The sequence below is a fragment of the Protopterus annectens genome, chromosome 9.part0 (genome assembly GCF_019279795.1).
Source record: "Protopterus annectens isolate FY-2018-M chromosome 9.part0, PAN1.0, whole genome shotgun sequence".
NCBI classification, from domain to species: domain Eukaryota; kingdom Metazoa; phylum Chordata; order Ceratodontiformes; family Protopteridae; genus Protopterus; species Protopterus annectens.
In genome coordinates, this window is record NC_056743.1 from 1,455,259,941 (window position 1) to 1,455,278,785 (window position 18,845).

Here is an 18,845-nt window from a genome sequence, read left to right on the forward strand (position 1 = left end):
GTTAGACCCTATCTCTTAGAATTTCCAGGGAGACCTGCTCTGTTGACAATTTGTAACAGAATATTTGCCACCTTTTCTGTCTCAGTAGAGAACAAAGTCACTTCCATAGGATATATAGTAGCATAATCTACCAACATTGAGCTATACCGTTTACCTGTGGTGCTTGGGATACTAAGAGGTCCCACAATATCTATAACAACCCTCTGAAATGGCTGTTCAGTAGCAAAAAACAGCAACAAAGCAGCCTTGGCTTTATTTCACATTGCAAACATTCTGGCACGATTGACACATACCTTTTCACATTTTTACAATGCTGTCTAACAGAAATTTTGCATAAACCTCCTTCTTGTGTTTCATACCTTTAATTCCTAAAGAGAGAAAAACATGTGCACTGTCAGAAATGACTGTATATTAGTCCTTGGAACAACCAGCTGCTGTATTGTTTTTTCTTCAGTTCCCCCTTCAGAAGTCCATGTTCTGTACAATATCCTTTACCCAATATGTGGACTTCCTCTCTCCTTGGGAATCAGAAGACTCCTTGACCATCTTCACCCTTTTCTGTAAGTTGGTATCTGAGAGCTATGATCCCCCAGTTTTCATTCTAGATTAAGTCTATCATTTTTAACAGCTAAGTATCAAATTCAGGATTATTATTACCAACAATTCCTTGCCATGCAGTATCCTGTTCCATAGGAACTCCAATACCTTTGGACAATATGGCTTAGCTTCTTGCTTGTTAAAATTACTTTTCTCCCTCCCTGAAGTACCCATATTACCAACCTCTGTTGAAGGTGTGGCCTGAACAGGATTCTTACCTGTCGCCTTCCCCACATGCGTATCTCCATGTTTGGCTGCATGTAATCATGTGCACACAACAAAAGTGTATTATCAAAAGTATTACTTTTTAAAATGCCTTCAGGGTTGTCATCAAATACTGCCACCTGTTTGTTTCCTTGTCCCCTTTTTCCAGTGCATGTGAACCTTGATCAGTTTCATCTGCAAGCCTGTGACTTTTATAGTTCTAACCAGAGAATCTGTCAGGGCAAGTGATACTCTTAACTAATAACTGCAGGCTTAATAATAGATATATGTGATGTAGTATTCCTCTTAACAATATTTTATTTTCCACTAGGCTAGTTTACAGGGCAGTGGGATAATCTACAACAGATGCAGTTTTAAGACAAGTCAACTCTGCCATGGCACCATCTCTGTTAACACCCTGATGTGGCTTTTGTTCACCATACTCTCCCTGTGAACATTTTGACAATACATCCCCCACTCTGTTACATTGACAACATTTGACTCCAAGAAATTTATGTGAACTGGAACTGGTGACTTTATTTCTTTGCCTGTGGTACCTGTTGTGATGGTTTAGATTTCAGCCTGAATTGCATTAAATCCATGCAGAGTGCTAGGTTCCCTTTTCTTGCACAGTTTTGCTCTGCAACTTAAATGGAGATCACCCTTTCTACTATTTCTTCAACTGAGGTACATTCCCAGTCCATTAATTAGATTTTCATATCCTCAGATAATGTTTTGACTGCTTGTTTCCTTATCATAAGGTCTTACAACATTTAAAAAGTAGTAACTTGACATCCACTTACCCACCTATGAAATCAGTACTCATTTCTCTAACAAAATCTCTGGCACAGTGCTTTGATTTTTTTTTCTGTGTTATCTAACTTTTTTGATATAGGCTCCACACTGAAAAGGGACATTCTTAACTTTGCAATAATACAGACAACCAGAATCAGACATCTCATATAATGCGCACACAGCTTTTCCAGAAAACAGAGTTACAAAGACTCACACACTGCTCCTGTCAGTTTGATGATGATTTATGCATATGATCACATGACCAAATAGAATTACCAAACTCATCTCCTCGTTGTACTGAGGAAACAATTGAGTACTGATGTTAGCTTTTAGGGCTGCTTGGCTTTTGTTTCTACTATTCACATGCACTTAGTGGAGAATGAGCCTCTCCATTTTCATGATGCAACATAGTTTGTCAAACCAAGCCCTAGAAGAATCATGTGGTCTCTTTCTTCTTGAGCCTTACCCATTTACTACACTATGGCTAGTTCATGTTATTTACTTTCCTTTCTGTGGCATCATGCTGTAACTTCCTTTCCTCTTATGCAGCTTCATACTGCCTCATTCTAACTGATTTCCAGGCATTGCATATCCAACTATAGTCTCTTTAACTCAAGTTACAGTTTGCTATCTTCAGGAGAGGCATGCTGGACAGTATGTTTCCTGCATGTTCATACCGATAGACACTGCCATGTAGTCACTAGGTTCAAGAGACTGAACTTTGATTGCACACAATGAGATTATTAAGTCAGCCTTGTTTAGACAAGTATGCAATAGTACTTTTACCAATGACATTTTGACATATTTATCAGAGTTTGTATTATGTATTTATTAACTACTCTAATAAGTACTGTTGTGCAATTAATACTGTTCTATGGTTACCATGTAGCTTCAATGGCATACAAACGTTTAGTGATGAAACTATATTTCAGGCTATGTAAATTCAGTTTACAATACAGCCATACAACTTAAAGCCATTTATATATGTCACAGTACAAGCTTTAAAGGCCAGACTGTTGACATCATTTCATATGTCATGGACCGAAGCTAAAACATCATGACCCAGAATATTAACTACTGAGTTAATATGTGAGGGGTGACTGGCATTACAAGCACACAACAAATGCACAGTTTTTCCCTTGTGTTATGACCATCCTTTGTTGTACATACGAATAAGCTTTAGAATGATCAGCCATAGAGCAAAATTTTAATCAATGGCTGTGCAAGACATTTCACCTACTTTACATTGGACCAGTGTCTTCCAGTGTTCTCTTATCAATAGTAAATGAAATCTTATAAAGTACAAAATCCTTTCCAGCTTGCTTAAGAAAGTATGGACACCACATCTAGCACTTTCATTCATTTTATTATTTGTGAACTTCTTCAGAAACAGTTTGAACTCCACCCCAAGCACTTTTTATAGTAAAATTAATCACATGATAAGTGATGTCATAAAACAATTAATTTCACATCAAAACATCAATTCATAGTATAAAACATATATAGACACATTAAACTAATATACTTAAAAATATTCATTTTTCCATTTGTAAAAAACTTTATGTTTATGGTTTCATTTAAACCAGGAGCATAGTCTGCTCCTAAATGTAATTGCCAAATGGATTCCTTACATTCCAAAATAACCTTACTATCACCCATAAAGACTTTCTTACTAACACTATCTAGGACAGAAAAAATAAACTTCTTAAAATCTTTACAAACAGTAGAATGTTTTCCTAATGCATTTGTTTGGTCTTTTTTCTTTTCTTTTTTTTTTCTAATTTCTAATAAGTTTATTAGTAACATCTATAGGAAATCAACATTTGCAAACCAATATTTACATAGGGAAAGTCTACATCCATTTCATATAAAAAAGGGGTAATTAAGGGACAACTTATTAGATTTAGTAGATTGATATCACAAGATGAAACATTTATCAATGAAATGCAGATTTTCAGGACATTCTTTTTGGCAAGAGGCTATGATAAGTCATTGTTGGAACTTATAGAAAAAGAAGTAATAATTTTAAGAAAAAGTAAAGCTAGTCTTATTTTGTTTTATCAAATGCAACATTCTACACAAAATACTTTACAAAACAGAAATGTTGTTAGTAATAACAGAGAGTTTTCATGTGCATTTGTATTACCTATTAGAAACGAAATGTGGTGTATTAAGAACATCATAGTAGACAATTGGAAAGTATTGATGGGTAATCAGGACCTTATAAAAGTTATAGGTGAAAGACCATATTTCACTTTTAAGAAAATAAACAACATTAAAAGTTTATTAGAACATGGAATGAATAAGGATGATGGAAGTGGAGGTAGGAAAATTGTGACCAATGGGACCTACACCTGTAACAATTGCAGACAATCTAGCTACATAAGTAATTCCTCGTCTGTTCATTTTACACATATTGATAAAACATATTGGTGTAAAAATTACTATACATGTAATAGTGAAATGGTGGTCTACGTTGCCCAATGTCTTTCATGTCCTAGTTATTATGTAGGCATGACCACAATATGTTTAAAGAAAAGAATTAGTGAACATCTTTTGGCTGTTAAAAAAAAAGACCAAACAATTGCATTAGGAAGACATTCTACTGTTTGTAAAGACTTTAAGCAGTTCATTTTTTCTGTCCTAGATAGTGTTAGTAAGAAAGTATTATGGGTGATAGTAAGGTTATTTTGGAATGTAAGGAATCCATTTAGCAATTGCATTTAGGAGCAGACTATGCTCCTAGTTTAAATGAAACCATAAACATAAAATGTTTTTTACAAATGAAAAAATGAATATTTTTAAGTATATTGGTTTAATGTATCTAAATATGTTTTATACTATGAATTGATGTTTTTATGTGAAATTAATTGTTTATATGACATCACTTATCATGTGAGTAATTTTATTATAAAAAGTGCTTGGGGTGGAGTTCAAACTGTTTCTGAAGAAGTTCACAAATAATAAAGTGAATGAAACCGCTAGATGTGGTGTCCGTACTTTCTTAAGCAAGCTGGAAAGGATTTTGTACTTTATTCGTTTTCTGTGGAAGAATCTTCATTCTAAGTTACAAAGTTTTTGTGTTGGAATTTGTGTTGTGATCCATTTCCAACAAAGGCTGGTGAAAGTTTGTCACAGGACACACTTTTGAATTCATCCACCTATCCTGTTCCTGATAATTTTGCTCATTTTTTGGAGCAAATTACCAATGTAATTATAACCGCTATTCAAAGGGGACTTGAAAACATGGCTGTTAGCACTTCCCGTTCCACTGATGAACAGAACGTTTCCAGACATGTTCAGAAAGGTTAAAGCAGTACACAAGCCATGGAGGCTGATGGGATACAGTCCGATGACCTACTACCTGTTCACAACAGCGTTTTGGAATATGCATTACAAACGAGCAAAAATCCATTTGCTGACATCGAAGAGCTTGAGGCAGATACACCTGTAAGTACTGAAACTGCTTTGAATACAAAATTTGATCAAAAAACATGCAAACAGGCTATTTTTGATTTAGAAAAGTTGACTTTGAAATACGCTATGTTGGACGTAGAGATTAGTTATCTTAGAGAATGCACAAAACGCAAATGTGTTCCACAGGGACTTAGAACAAACAAATTCCCTAACTGTGTTTCATTTGGGGATAGTTTGTTTAACAGACTGGTAGATTTATTCAACGAATTTGGTGTAAACCTTATGTGCATTTTAACTGAACATTATTGTAAACAGTTGGAAGTCACCAAGAATCAAATGAGTGACTTAGACAAGAAAATTAAAAACTTTACTTGTCTTTCGTTGTATAATAATTTGTACTGTGGTATTGCAGCAAAAGCAGACAGACAAAGAGCCACGATAGTGGTGAGAAAGCAGAAGAAATTGAGGCGAGACATCTTGGCCTATGGAAATAAGACTGCATATACAGTTAATAACAACATCATTACAATGTTTTATAATGACAATCAAAATAATGTTATTGTCAACAATAATTCTACTTCATGTCTTATTTCTAACAATATAAATAAATTACTGTGAAAACACCTATAAGTGCCCAATGAAGTAGTTCAATACATTAACCAAACGAACACCGACCGAAGTAAAAATAAAAATACCACTGTTTTTATTTTGTAAGGGTCAATGTATTTGTTCAGCACACATGACCTCCAGTGACGAAGATCTAAGAATGGAATTAGAGTATATAAAGAAATTGTTCTCACAAAGAGGATACCCTAGTCACATGATGGATTCCACCATCAAATATATCTTAGAATTTAGGGAAACTAGATATCAACCTTTACTAATTAACGATTTTAGAGGACAAGTAACAGATACAGATTCAAAAATGGGAGAAACAGATTTGATTTCTAGTAATAGGTACAAAAAATCATGCGTGATTCAGTACAATATGGCAGCTAGTTACATTAAACATATTATAAGTGACTCATGGCATCTAATATTTAATGATGTTCAAATCACAAAAGTAATAGGTACAAAACCCAATTTTATTTTTAAGATGGGAAGCAATATTAAAAATATGGTGGAATATAAGAAAGAAGGAAAGATGGACAAAAACAATGTGACAAATAGAAGATTAAAATGTGGTTCATGCAAACAATGTAAATACATGTCAGATAAACTTATAATTAATTTAAACAATGAATTAAAAAGTTATGTTTACAGTAAGTTAGGAAATTGCAACAGTAAATTGGTCATTTATTTAAGTATATGTCAAAAATGTTCTAGTTTTTATGTTGGTAAGACCGAGAGAAATTTAAGAAAAAGAATTTATGACCATACTTACAGTATTAAAACTAAAGATATGAACAATGCACTATATAAGCACATTTTTTATGAAGGAGAAGATCATAATTTTAAATTTATTATTTTAGAAGTATTAAAACCTAGCCCTATGGGAGGAGATATTAAAAGTTTGTTAAGCTACAGAGAAGTATGGTGGCAAATTTATTTGGATGCCACCACCCCCCAGGTTTAAATGACCATATATCAATTAAGCCTCTATTGTATCCCACAAACTATTAATAACAATATTACAATAGTAATATTAAAACACCATTAGGTTCACCTATTAGTGTCATAGCTCCCCTATGAAATTTAGATTTTATATAGATTTTACACAGATTTTATATTGATCTTATACAGATATCACAAAGATTTTAAATAAGATTTTATATAGACTATTTACTTATGACTCAACAAGATTTTCAACATCTTTGAATATGGGGACACATCTATTTAACAATATCAATATTAATATTAATATTTTATTCACATACATTTTAAATGTAATACTTCACAAATTTTATTTTTACTTTTACACTTACATTTATATTCTCATTTAATTTTGTGTATGTACAGACATACTGTACTAATGCAATAATTTAATTAGGTTCTATATCAAATGTACTTACTGTTGTTCATTAAGTTATATACACCTTGTTCTTACAGAACAGTATTTATTTACTCATTTACTTATTTAATTATTCATTTATTTATTTACAAGTATTCACAGGAATTAACATGATTTAATCGTTAACATTTCATATGCATTTATACATTTACCTATTTACTTATAGAATTGCATATAGGAAGTAATACGTATTATGGTAGTGTTAGCTGTAGAGATGTAGGGTGTACACTATTTGTATTTTTATCGTATATTATTATCGTATTTTTAGGGTATTTTTTACTGCAAACATTTTTTATACTTAGTACATGTATATATTTTCATTGTATATATGTATTTTACGAAGATTGACACACTTATAATGTCATGTTTAATGTGACAATATTGTGGTATGACTTTAAAGATTTGAAACTATGTTGGCGCCTAAAAAGGCATTTAAGCATTTGAGGTTAATTGTTTAGAGAGTTCTGATGAAACCCTGTGATATTGGGTGAAAACGCTTAACTCTATTTTAATTTTTGCTTTGTTCGTGCTTTTGTTTACAAAATAAAAACAGTGGTATTTTTATTTTTACTTCGGTCGGTGTTCGTTTGGTTAATGTATTGGACTACTTCATTGGGCACCTATAGGTGTTTTCACAGTAATTTATTTACGTAGTGATTCTTTTGCGTGTATTATAAGTTGCGACTTTGGCTGCTATGGAACACACCGGTGCATTGTCTACAAGTGATGAATTATTGGTACAATCACAACCTACGAACACTGACGAGCTGAGTAAAATACAGGATGAGATTTCCGGACTAAAGGACGAATTGAAACATCTTACATTTCTAGTGGAACAGCTACTACAAAGTGGTGTAGTAGTGCAAACATCTGACAAACTGTTTCAATTAAGACAACTGTAACGCGACCCCAGCGTGCCAATATGGACAGTTTGGACACTTTTAATTCTCCTATTGGGAATTTTAGAACAGTTTCTAAATGTTTAATAGACAAGGACAACAACATTCATAATGAAACATCTAGAATGGATGAACAGGCTGTCAATGTTTCATCAGACAGCTTGGACATACCTAATGGGCAAATGGGGAAAAGTATTAACGCATTAGACATAAACGACTCACAGAATCGCAGTAAACTTAACCTCTCCAATTTTACTTTCGACTTTTCTCTATACGATATAAATGATGAGGTTACAAGACTAGGAACGAAACCAAAAAGAACTTTACCTACTAAAACATACTCTACAGCTGCTGGACAATCTACTCATAATAAAGGTACTGACAAAATTGTTATTGGATCAGAAATGTTAACTGAACAAAGAAATGGACTTGATAACGGAAATAGATTTAACAATTTTTTACAGTTTAATTATAAAATGAATGATGTTAATGAAAATGACAATGATTTTGTGTTTGAAAAATTATGAGAATGACAATTTAAAGAAACTGATTTATAAGCTTGGTAAAAAACTGAAAAATATTAATGACTTGAGAGTGGACAATGTTTATCTGTCTAAAAATATAGATTTGAAAATGGTCCCTAAAGGTTTGAGATTTTTTAAGTTACCTTTAGGTTTTGAATATTCTGAAAATTTAAAGAACAAATTTAACAATTTTTTTTGATGGTTGTGGATTCAAATTCATGGAGCTATTAATGAAATACAATGATGAAAAACTTAGTAAATATATATTAGAAGCAGAGACATTGAACAACAACATATTAAATGATTTAGTATTCCCTCAATGGGAGAACTTATACAATAAGCAATTCAATGAAGCAAACAAGCATATTAGTAATACTAACAAACGTAAAACTAATAAATTGAAAAGGGACAGTGAACATTATAACACCAACAAAGCCTATATATGGCCAAGCAATAAAGGTCGAAGTAATGAGCATCAGCATACACATTATAACACACAATTACGGGAAGAAAATAGAGAATTTGAGCAAGGGGGAAATAATACAGTGTACAAATACAACAAAGGATACACCAATAGGAAGGATTTTCAGAGAGAAGGGAAACAATCGATACAACCGTATCGGAATCGCAATCAGGGTTATGTAAGAGACATATGAAACATATGGGAATGTATTCCCTCTAAGGGAAGACATATGAAATCTACAGTATTGAATACTAAGCGAGACTTGGTGTCAAGTAAGGATGACAGTAATAAGAATAAAGTCATTAAAGTTGAAGGCAATGTACACACATTCGACAATTTCAATATTTTCAATTATACAGATTGTGTTATCGAAAAGGAACATTTTAATCTATTCAGTAAAGGTATGAAATATATAACTAACCCCAAATTCAATTTAGTACACACTATTATTGATTTTAAAAAATATATTAGAAAAATCAATTTAGACTTGTTTTTCAATAATACACAGACCACAGATTTTACACAGATTTTATATTGATCTTATACAGATATCGCAAAGATTTTAAATAAGATTTTATATAGACTATTTACTTATGACTCAACAAGATTTTCAACATCTTTGAATACGGGGACAAATCTATTTAACAATATCAATATTAATATTAATATTAATATTTTATTCACATACATTTTAAATGTAATAGTTCACAAATTGTATTTTTACTTTTACACTTACATTTATATTCTCATTTAATTTTGTGTATGTACAGACATACTGTACTAATGCAATAATTTAATTAGGTTCTATATCAAATGTACTTATTGTTGTTCATTAAGTTATATACACCTTGTTCTTACAGAACAGTATTTATTTACTCATTTACTTATTTAATTATTCATTTATTTATTTACAACTATTCACAGGAATAAACATGATTTAATCGTTAACATTTCATATGCATTTATACATTTACCTATTTATTTATAGAATTGCATATAGGAAGTAATATGTATTATGGTAGTGTTAGCTGTAGAGATGTAGGGTGTACACTATTTGTATTTTTATTGTATATTATTATCGTATTTTTAGGGAATTCTTTACTGCAAACATTTGTTATACTTAGTACATGTATATATTTTCATTGTATATATGTATTTTACGAAGATTGACACATTTATAATGTCATGTTTAATGTGACAATATTGTGGTATGACTTTAAAGATTTGATACTATGTTGGCGCCTAAAAAGGCATTTAAGCGTCTGAGGTTAATTGTTTAGAGAGTTCTAATGAAACCCTGTGATATTGGGTGAAAGCGCTTAACTCTATTTTAATTTTTGTTTTGTTCGTGCTTTTGTTTACAAAATAAAAACAGTGGTATTTTTATTTTTTCTTCGGTCGGTGTTCGTTTGGTTAATGTATTGAACTACTTCATTGCGCACTTATAGGTGTTTTCGCAGTAATTTATTTACGTAGTGATTCTTTTGCGTGTATTATTTCTAACAATGGAGAAAGTAATAACAATGTACGTGGTTCATTTGGTGTTGGTAATAATGAAGCTACAGCAAATGTGGAAGGTAGTCAAATTGCTGAAATGCATAAAACTAATGGTATTACTAATCCCAGTGTCAATCCAATCGCTAGAAACAGTCCACAATATAAAGCAATCCACACTCCTGTTTCCAAAGAACAGAACGCCCAGCACAGCACAAAATCAGTGGTCAGTTGTCAGGATGTCCTGACGACATTCTGTTCTTTGGAAACAGGAGTGTGGATTGCTTTATAATCCCAGTGTCAATGAAGGGCAAGTACTTCAAATAATGTGGCTCCCCCTTTTTTGGTAGACAAGCAGGGAAACAAACCAAGACCAACGTGGTCCAAAGTAGTACAGGACAAAGGAAAGGGAAGAGGCAGGAGCAGAAAGAAATGGTAGTTGGATGTAATAATACTGGATATGACATAGAAATTTTAAATCTATCTGGTATAGTTTTATCACAACCCACAATAGAGCTCTTTAAAAAAGGTTTTTTCCTTTATTCCCTGTAACTCTTTTAATATAGCTAGAGTTATTCTCGATTTTAGACTAGCCTTGAGAAAATTAAATTTAAAGTACATTATGCAAGATATTAATTGTGGTACCCCAAATATGGGTCCCAAAAAAGCTCATACATTTAATCCACCTTTACTAGGTACACTTCAAGTATTTCAAAATCTATGTGAAACAGGTTTTAGAGCCATCAAACCCAATAGAAATACTTATAATTTAAATGATTTAGAAGTAAGGGCACTGAAAACTCTGTGTGACAATAGTCAATTAAGAGTAATGAAGGCCGATAAAGGTGGAAAAATTGTTGTTATAGACAAGATTGATTACAACAGTTCTATAGAAAATATGTTGAAAGATGAGAATACATACAAATTGGTGGACATCAACTTTAATAATGAAAGTTGCTCCTTCTGTTTAAAACTTTCATTTAGTGGCTACAGCTAGGAACTGTAATAGTGTGCATTACTATAATTGTTTTTTTTAATTTAAATTACTAAATCGTAAACTGCTTTTTCATACTGAGACTTGTATTTTCTCTTTGTGGGTGTTCTTTCTATGCTTTTAAAGTGAGGTTTCTGTGTTCTGCTCAGGTAGCATAATCTTGATAGAGGCCTGTTGTCTAGGCTGGTAGTTTTGTTTGAGTTTCCTGTGTTTCTGGCAGCCATTTTCTGCTGATTGACTTCATTATTATTGAGAGTAACAAGCCCTCCTGACCTTCTGTAGTACGAGTGATTGGGAAATAGTAGAAGCTGAGTAGTAATCTAATCTTCCAACTCCTCCATTCTTACTCCTATATAAACCATGTGTCTTATAAAGGTTCTGCTTGTATTGTCAGGCTCTGGATTGCATTGCATAAGTGGAAATTCCTTAAGATTCCAAGAGCAGGCTAAGTTATTTCTTACACTTATTTCACTGAACTGCACTTCTGAAACGCTTATAATTGCGCTATACAGTTGATCTATTAAATTTTTGCACTGTTATAAAGCTTTTTTATTGTTTCACTGCATTGATGTACTGTTTTATACTGTTTTAACATTGCTTAACTGTAAACTGCTTTTTCATACTGAGAGTTGTATTTTCTGTTTGTGAGTGCTCTATCCGAGCTTTTATGTGCATTTTTGTCTGTTACAGTTAAAAGCATTCTCGACTCTGCTCCTTGATCTGTTTAAAACTTTCATTTAGTGGCTACAGCTAGGAACTGTAATAGTGTGCATTACTATAATTGCTTTTTTTATTTAAATTACTAAATTGTAAACTGCTTTTTCATACTGAGACTTGTATTTTCTCTTTGTGGGTGTTCTTTCTATGCTTTTAAATTGAGGTTTCTGTGTTCTGCTCAGGTGGCATAATCTAGATAGAGGCCTGTTGTCTAGGCTGGTAGTTTTGTTTGAGTTTCCTGTGTTTCTGTCAGCCATTTTTCTGCTGATTGTCTTCATTATTATTGAGAGTAACAAGCCCTCCTGACCTTCTGTAGTACGAGTGATTGGGTAATAGCAGGGGCTGAGTAGTAATCTGATCTTCAAACTCCTCCATTCTTACTGCTATATAAACCCTGTGTCTTATAAAGGGTCTGCTTGCATTGTCAGGCTCTGGATTGCATTGCATAAGTGGAAATTTCTTAAGATTCCAAGAGCAGGCTAAGTTATTTCTTACACTTATTTCACTGAACTGCATGTCTGAAACACTCATAATTGTGCTATAAAGTTGATCTACTATATTTTTGCACTGTTATAAAGCTTTTTTTATTGTTTCACTGCATTTATGTACTGTTTTATACTGTTTTAACATTACTTAACTGTAAACTGCTTCTTCATACTGAGAGTTGTATTTTTTGTTTGTGAGTGCTCCATCCGAGCTTTTCTGTGCATTTTTGTCTGTTACAGTTAAAAGCATTCTCAAGTCTGCTCCTTGATCTGTTTAAAACTTTCATTTAGTGGCTACAGCTAGGAACTGTAATTATACTTGGTGGCTTTGCAGTTGCCCGCCCATACTGTATATGTGATCTGTGACACTCCTCCCAGTCTAGTGTCATTAGTTCACTCAATCTAATAGAGAACATTTGTGAAGGCCAACCCACTCAGATTCTTAACATTGAATTAATTTCTGCTCCAGATTTCTCCATTTCTACTTTACTGGAAAAAAAAATTAAGCTTGCTTCCCCCCTTTCCTGTGGCAGGTCAGGTATGGATTTGCTGTGTCCAGGACTGTTTGTGAGCTCCTATCCCCCCCCCCACTTAACTGGGGTTAAACTATTCCTGGCGCCATAAAGTCTGTTCTTCAAAATTTCCCTTGCAACTAGCCAGCTTTTTAGTTTTAGCAGTCATCTGTTTCTTTGATCTCAGCACTTGTTCAGAGCTCATTGTAAGCACTAAATAAGTTGCAAATTATTACAGCACTCAACGTTCCTCACTTGTCTAGAGGAAAACAGTTTTTAGTACTTAATAAATAAGTACCTATTCAGGTATGTCTAAAGGTCAGCTCCCTGTGTTTTTACCTGTCAACCTGATGAATATGGACATCTTGGGACAGTGCAGCAATTGCCTCATGTACACAGACAACCCTCTCCTCCTACCACCCAACACTATGACCTGTGAGAGATACACGTATATAGCCAAACTGGAAGCAAAGCTCTCTTCACCAAAGACTGGCCTAGACAGTCAAGAGGAGAAGGTAAACACTCGCATCACACCACACTCATCACATAGTCCCTCAAAACCTACACCACCAAAACACGCACACAGAACCACAAAACACACACCTACATTCGCAGAGGCTCTCAGTAGAAATCTGCCCAAACAGCAGAGACCTCCAAAGCAGAAATGCAAGCAACCTCCTCCCCCCAACACAATCCCAAATGACACATTGCCCACATACTCAGTGTGCCACTCAACTACAGCCCATAAGGCATAATGTATCCAACACTCTAGTCATAGGTGACTCTATAGACAGGCACACTGATTTTCCACACACCAGGCTAAACAAGGAAAAAGTTACTGTCAGCTGCCTGTCAGGTGCCAGGATCTGCCACATAATGCACGCACTCAGGTCACTCCACAACAAGTACAAATATGACTCTGTCATTATCCATGTTGGTGTGAATGACCTGAGACATACCTCCCTGGACTACATGAAAAGAGACATGGAGGAGCTCTCCGATCTTGTAGCCCAGGACGGTATGACCCTAGCCCTGAGTAGCATCCTGCCATCACCCAGAATGACACCACAGTACAAGGACAAAATGATTGACTTTAACAATTGGCTAAGCCTCTGGTGTCATTCTAAGGGAATCCAGTATCTGTCTGCCTTGGATGACATGATCGACAGACCACGCTGCTTTGCCAGAGATGGCCTGAACCTGTCGCCCTTGGGATTCCGGATACTGGCAAAGGCTCTTGCCAGCCCTATAGTGCCTTTTTTAGGCAAGGTTCAAATGACAAATTCACCACTGTAACAGGTACAAGCAAGCAAAATCTGAGGGTAATGCTACTCAATGCTAAAAATCTAAACTCAAAATGCACTCACTCGAGGCATTCCTTAAAATGGAGAACAGTGACATCTGTGCAGTGACAGAGACCTGGTTCAAAGTCCAGAGAGCACCCCTGCATTACGAGGCTATAATTAATACCACACCTTTTGGCCACCAAACCCGGACCAAAACACTAAAGGTGGAGGTGAGTCCATATTCATTAAAGATATCCACAACTCCAAGCTAGTTGCTCAGCATAATGCATCAGAGATTATCCAAGTTCAACTAACTCTGGGCAAAACCGCAAACCAGATTGTAGCTTGCAATAGACCCCCCACCATGTCCCAGGATTTCCACTCCTCTTTTCTTGATACACTGGAAAATATTAAGGTACAACCCAACACTCTAATAATGGGTGATTTCAACTACCCTACCATTAACTGGGAAAACTACTCATGTACCAACTCTTTTGCTCAATGTTTTCAGGAAATCATCAATTCCAACGCTTTGGATCAATTTATCCACACCCCCACCAGGGGTAGCAATATCCTAGACCTGGTCATCACCAACATGGGTGACTGGTGTTCCACACCAGAGGTCAGCTCCTCATTGGTCAAATACGACCACAAGCTAATCATCATAGACATCCTCATCCCGCTCCCACCCCCCCCCCCAATTAGGAAAACAACCGTAATTTTTTTTTCCAAAGCCAACTTCATGCTTCTTAAGACAGAAGTTGCAAACTTCACGACACCCATGCAGATGGACAATAGAGGTACGACTGCTGAATCCTACACAAATGCACTTTATAAACACTTACATGAGTGCATGGATTGTGCTATCCCTAACAAAACCAAGATTCTATCCTCCAAAAAAATGAAGCCAATCTGGTGGTCTTCTGCCATAAACAAACTCTACAACAGAAGAAAGAAACTGTTGCAAAAAAGAATAAAATCCCATGATTGGAGGAACTCCCTGGTAAGCCTCAGTAAGAAGCTGAGATCCCTCATAAAATCCTCCAAAGTTAGTTATGAAAACAAAATTGCCACTGATTCTAAAGACAACCACAAAGCATTTTATAGCTATGTCAAAAATCACAATGGCAACACTCAGATCTTCTCTGAGTTACAGCACAATGACACTAAATGTACAGAACCAACTGATATTGCCAACATCCTGGCAGATAGGTTCAGTGCTAACTTTACCCCCCTCTCACCCCCTAAAGGGCCCATCTTTATACCGGAAGAATACATAGTTCCTTTAATCACGGCTGCACAGGTAAAAACTTCACTCTCCAAAGCCAAGAACACAGCATCCATGGGACCTGACAGCATCCCAGGCTGCCTTCTACATGAACTACAGAATGATCTGGCACCCCACCTAAGTACCATGTTCAATCATAGCCTCACCTTAGGCTTTGTGCCCACTGAATGGCACACCATGAGAGTTATCCCACTCCACAAAGGGGGGGCCACAACAGACCCCAGGAACTACTGCCCCATTAGCCTGACGAGCCTCGTCTGCAAGGCCATGGAACGTATCATCATGGAACTCATAAACAAAGACACTGGAGATCCCCAAACTCTGGACCCTACACAGTTTGGGTTTGTGAAAGGCAGATCATGTCTCCATAACCTGATAGACGTCTTTGAAGTAGTCAACAAAGCCATAGATGAGGGTAAGGTGGTTCACACAGCCTATCTAGATCTCGCCGAGGCATTCAACACCATCCCCCACTCTGGAATTATAGATAAACTCACTAAACTTGGTATATGTCCCTATGTCACAAGATGGGTTGCCAACTGGCTTACTGACAGAACCCACACAGTGAAAGTAGCAGACTCCAAATCAGACTTCAGACCAGTGACAAGTGGAGCACTACAGGGTTCAGTCCTGGGTCCTCTCCTGTTTGGTATCTACTTCCCTGAAGTACAGGCTAACACAGAAGGTCTTTGGCTAACTAAATTTGCAGATGACTGCAAACTAGGAGCCATAATTGAAACTCCTAATGATGTGGACATCCTACAAAAGGGCCTCACTGAGACAGATGCCTGGTGTCAAAGACATGGTCTCACGCTCAATGCCAAAATGTGCATTGTCATCCCCATTGGTAAAACCTCTGTACCCATGAACTACCACATAAGCAGTAGTCTACTTAACACCGAATGTGTGATAAGAAACCTTGGGACACAGGTGGACAGTAGTCTCTCCTTTGATAATCACATCACCACAGTGGTCAGGAAATCCTTCTATGTGGCACACCTCATCACAAAAGGTTTCTCATCCATAAAAAAAGAGGCCATTGTTCCCCTCTACTCATCACTCATTAGACCCATTATAGAGTACAACGCCCCTTTTGGTATGTACCTCACAAGACATCTACAACAACTGGAAAGGCCGCAAAAATACCTCACAAAGAGGATTACTGGCCTCAAACAGATGCCTTATGCAGACCGTCACAAAAAACTCCAGCTTTACTCCGTTGCATATCGCCTACTCAGAGGCAATCTCTGCCTAACATACAAAAAGCTATGTCAAACCCAGAGCTATTGGACATGCTCCACTTAAAGAAATCCCAGTCCTTCTGAGCTACACAGTCTAGGGACCTAAAGCTTGTCACCACAATAAACAGAACATGCTGGAGGGATAGATTCCTGTCCCAGAGACTTCCCATACTCTGGAACAGACTACCTATCTTTGTCAAACAGAGCTCCGCATTAATACTATTCAAGGAAAATCTTGATGATTGGATAGGTAATAGGAAATTCACCCTGGAGATCACTTCTGTGGCCCTGCTTGACAGGGGCACAGGAAAATAATTTTCTTGGGTGTCGAAAGCCAGGGTTCCTTTTTGGCTAGGCTTGTATAGGCCCTAGGACCAATAGCCTAGTACCTACCTATGAACCTATGAAGAGCTAAAGGAGTATTTGACTAAAAATAGTGTTTGTGATAACTCAAAAATTAACACAATCTGTACCCTCATGGAATTAGTATTAGACAATATTTTTTTTAAATTTAACAATCAACTATATAAGCAAACATCGGGAGTGGCCATGGGAGCAAAGGTTTCCCAGCTTATGCAAATTTAGTGATGGCCAACTGGAAAGACAAATTTATTGACAACAGTATTTTTGATAAAAATATTTTGTTTTCTCGTTGATACATTGACGATTTGTTCTTCCTTTGGCATGGCACTCCTGAAGAGTTTGAAAAATTTGTACAGTATTTAAATGGTACTACAAACTTTTTAAAGTTTACTATAGGAGGGTACGGTAATAGTCTGGATTTTCTTGATCTACATTTGACATATGATTTTATTTCTAATAAGTTTATTAGTAACATCTATAGGAAATCAACATTTGCAAACCAATATTTACATAAGGAAAGTCTGCATCCATTTCATATGAAAAAAGGGTAATTAAGGGACAACTTATTAGACTTAGTAGATTGACACCACAAGATGAAATATTTATCAATGAAATGCAGATTTTAAGGACATTCTTTTTGGCAAGAGGCTATGATAAGTCATTGTTGGAACTTATAGAAAAATAAGTAATAATTTTAAGAAAAAGTAAAGCTAGTCCTATTTTGTTTTATCAAATGCAACATTCTACACAAAATACTTTACAAAACAGAAATGTTGTTAGTAATAACAGAGTGTTTTCATGTGCATTTGTATTACCTATTACCAACGAAATGTTGTGTATTAAGAACATCATAGTAGACAATTGGAAAGTATTGATGGGTAATCAGGAACTTAAAAAAGTTATAGGTGAATGACCATATTTCACTTTTAAGAAAATAAACAACATTAAAAGTTTATTAGAACGTGGAATGAATAAGGATGATGGAAGTGGAGGTAGAAAAATTGTGACCAAAGGGACCTACGCCTTTAACAATTGCAGACAATGTTCGTACATAAGTATTTCCTCGTCTGTTCATTTTACACATATTGATAAAACATACTGGTGTAAAAATGACTTTACATGTAATAGTGAAATGGTGGTCTACGTTGCCCAATGTCTTTCATGTTCTAGTTATTATGTAAGCATGATCACAGGATATTTAAAGAAAAGAATTAGTGAACATCTTTTGGATGTAAAGAAAAAAGACCAAACAAATGCATTAGGAAGGCATTCTACTGTTTGTAAAGATTTTAAAAAGTTTATTTTTTCTGTCCTAGATAGTGTTAGTAAGAAAGTATTTATGGGTGATAGTAAGGTTATTTTGGAATGTAAGGAATCCATTTGGCAATTACATTTAGGAGCAGACTATGCTCCTTGTTAAAATGAAACCATAAACATAAAATGTTTTTTACAAATGAAAAAATGAATATTTTTAAGTATATTGGTTAATGTATCTAAATATGTTTTATACTATGAATTGATGTTTTGATGTGAAATTAATTGTTTATATGATATC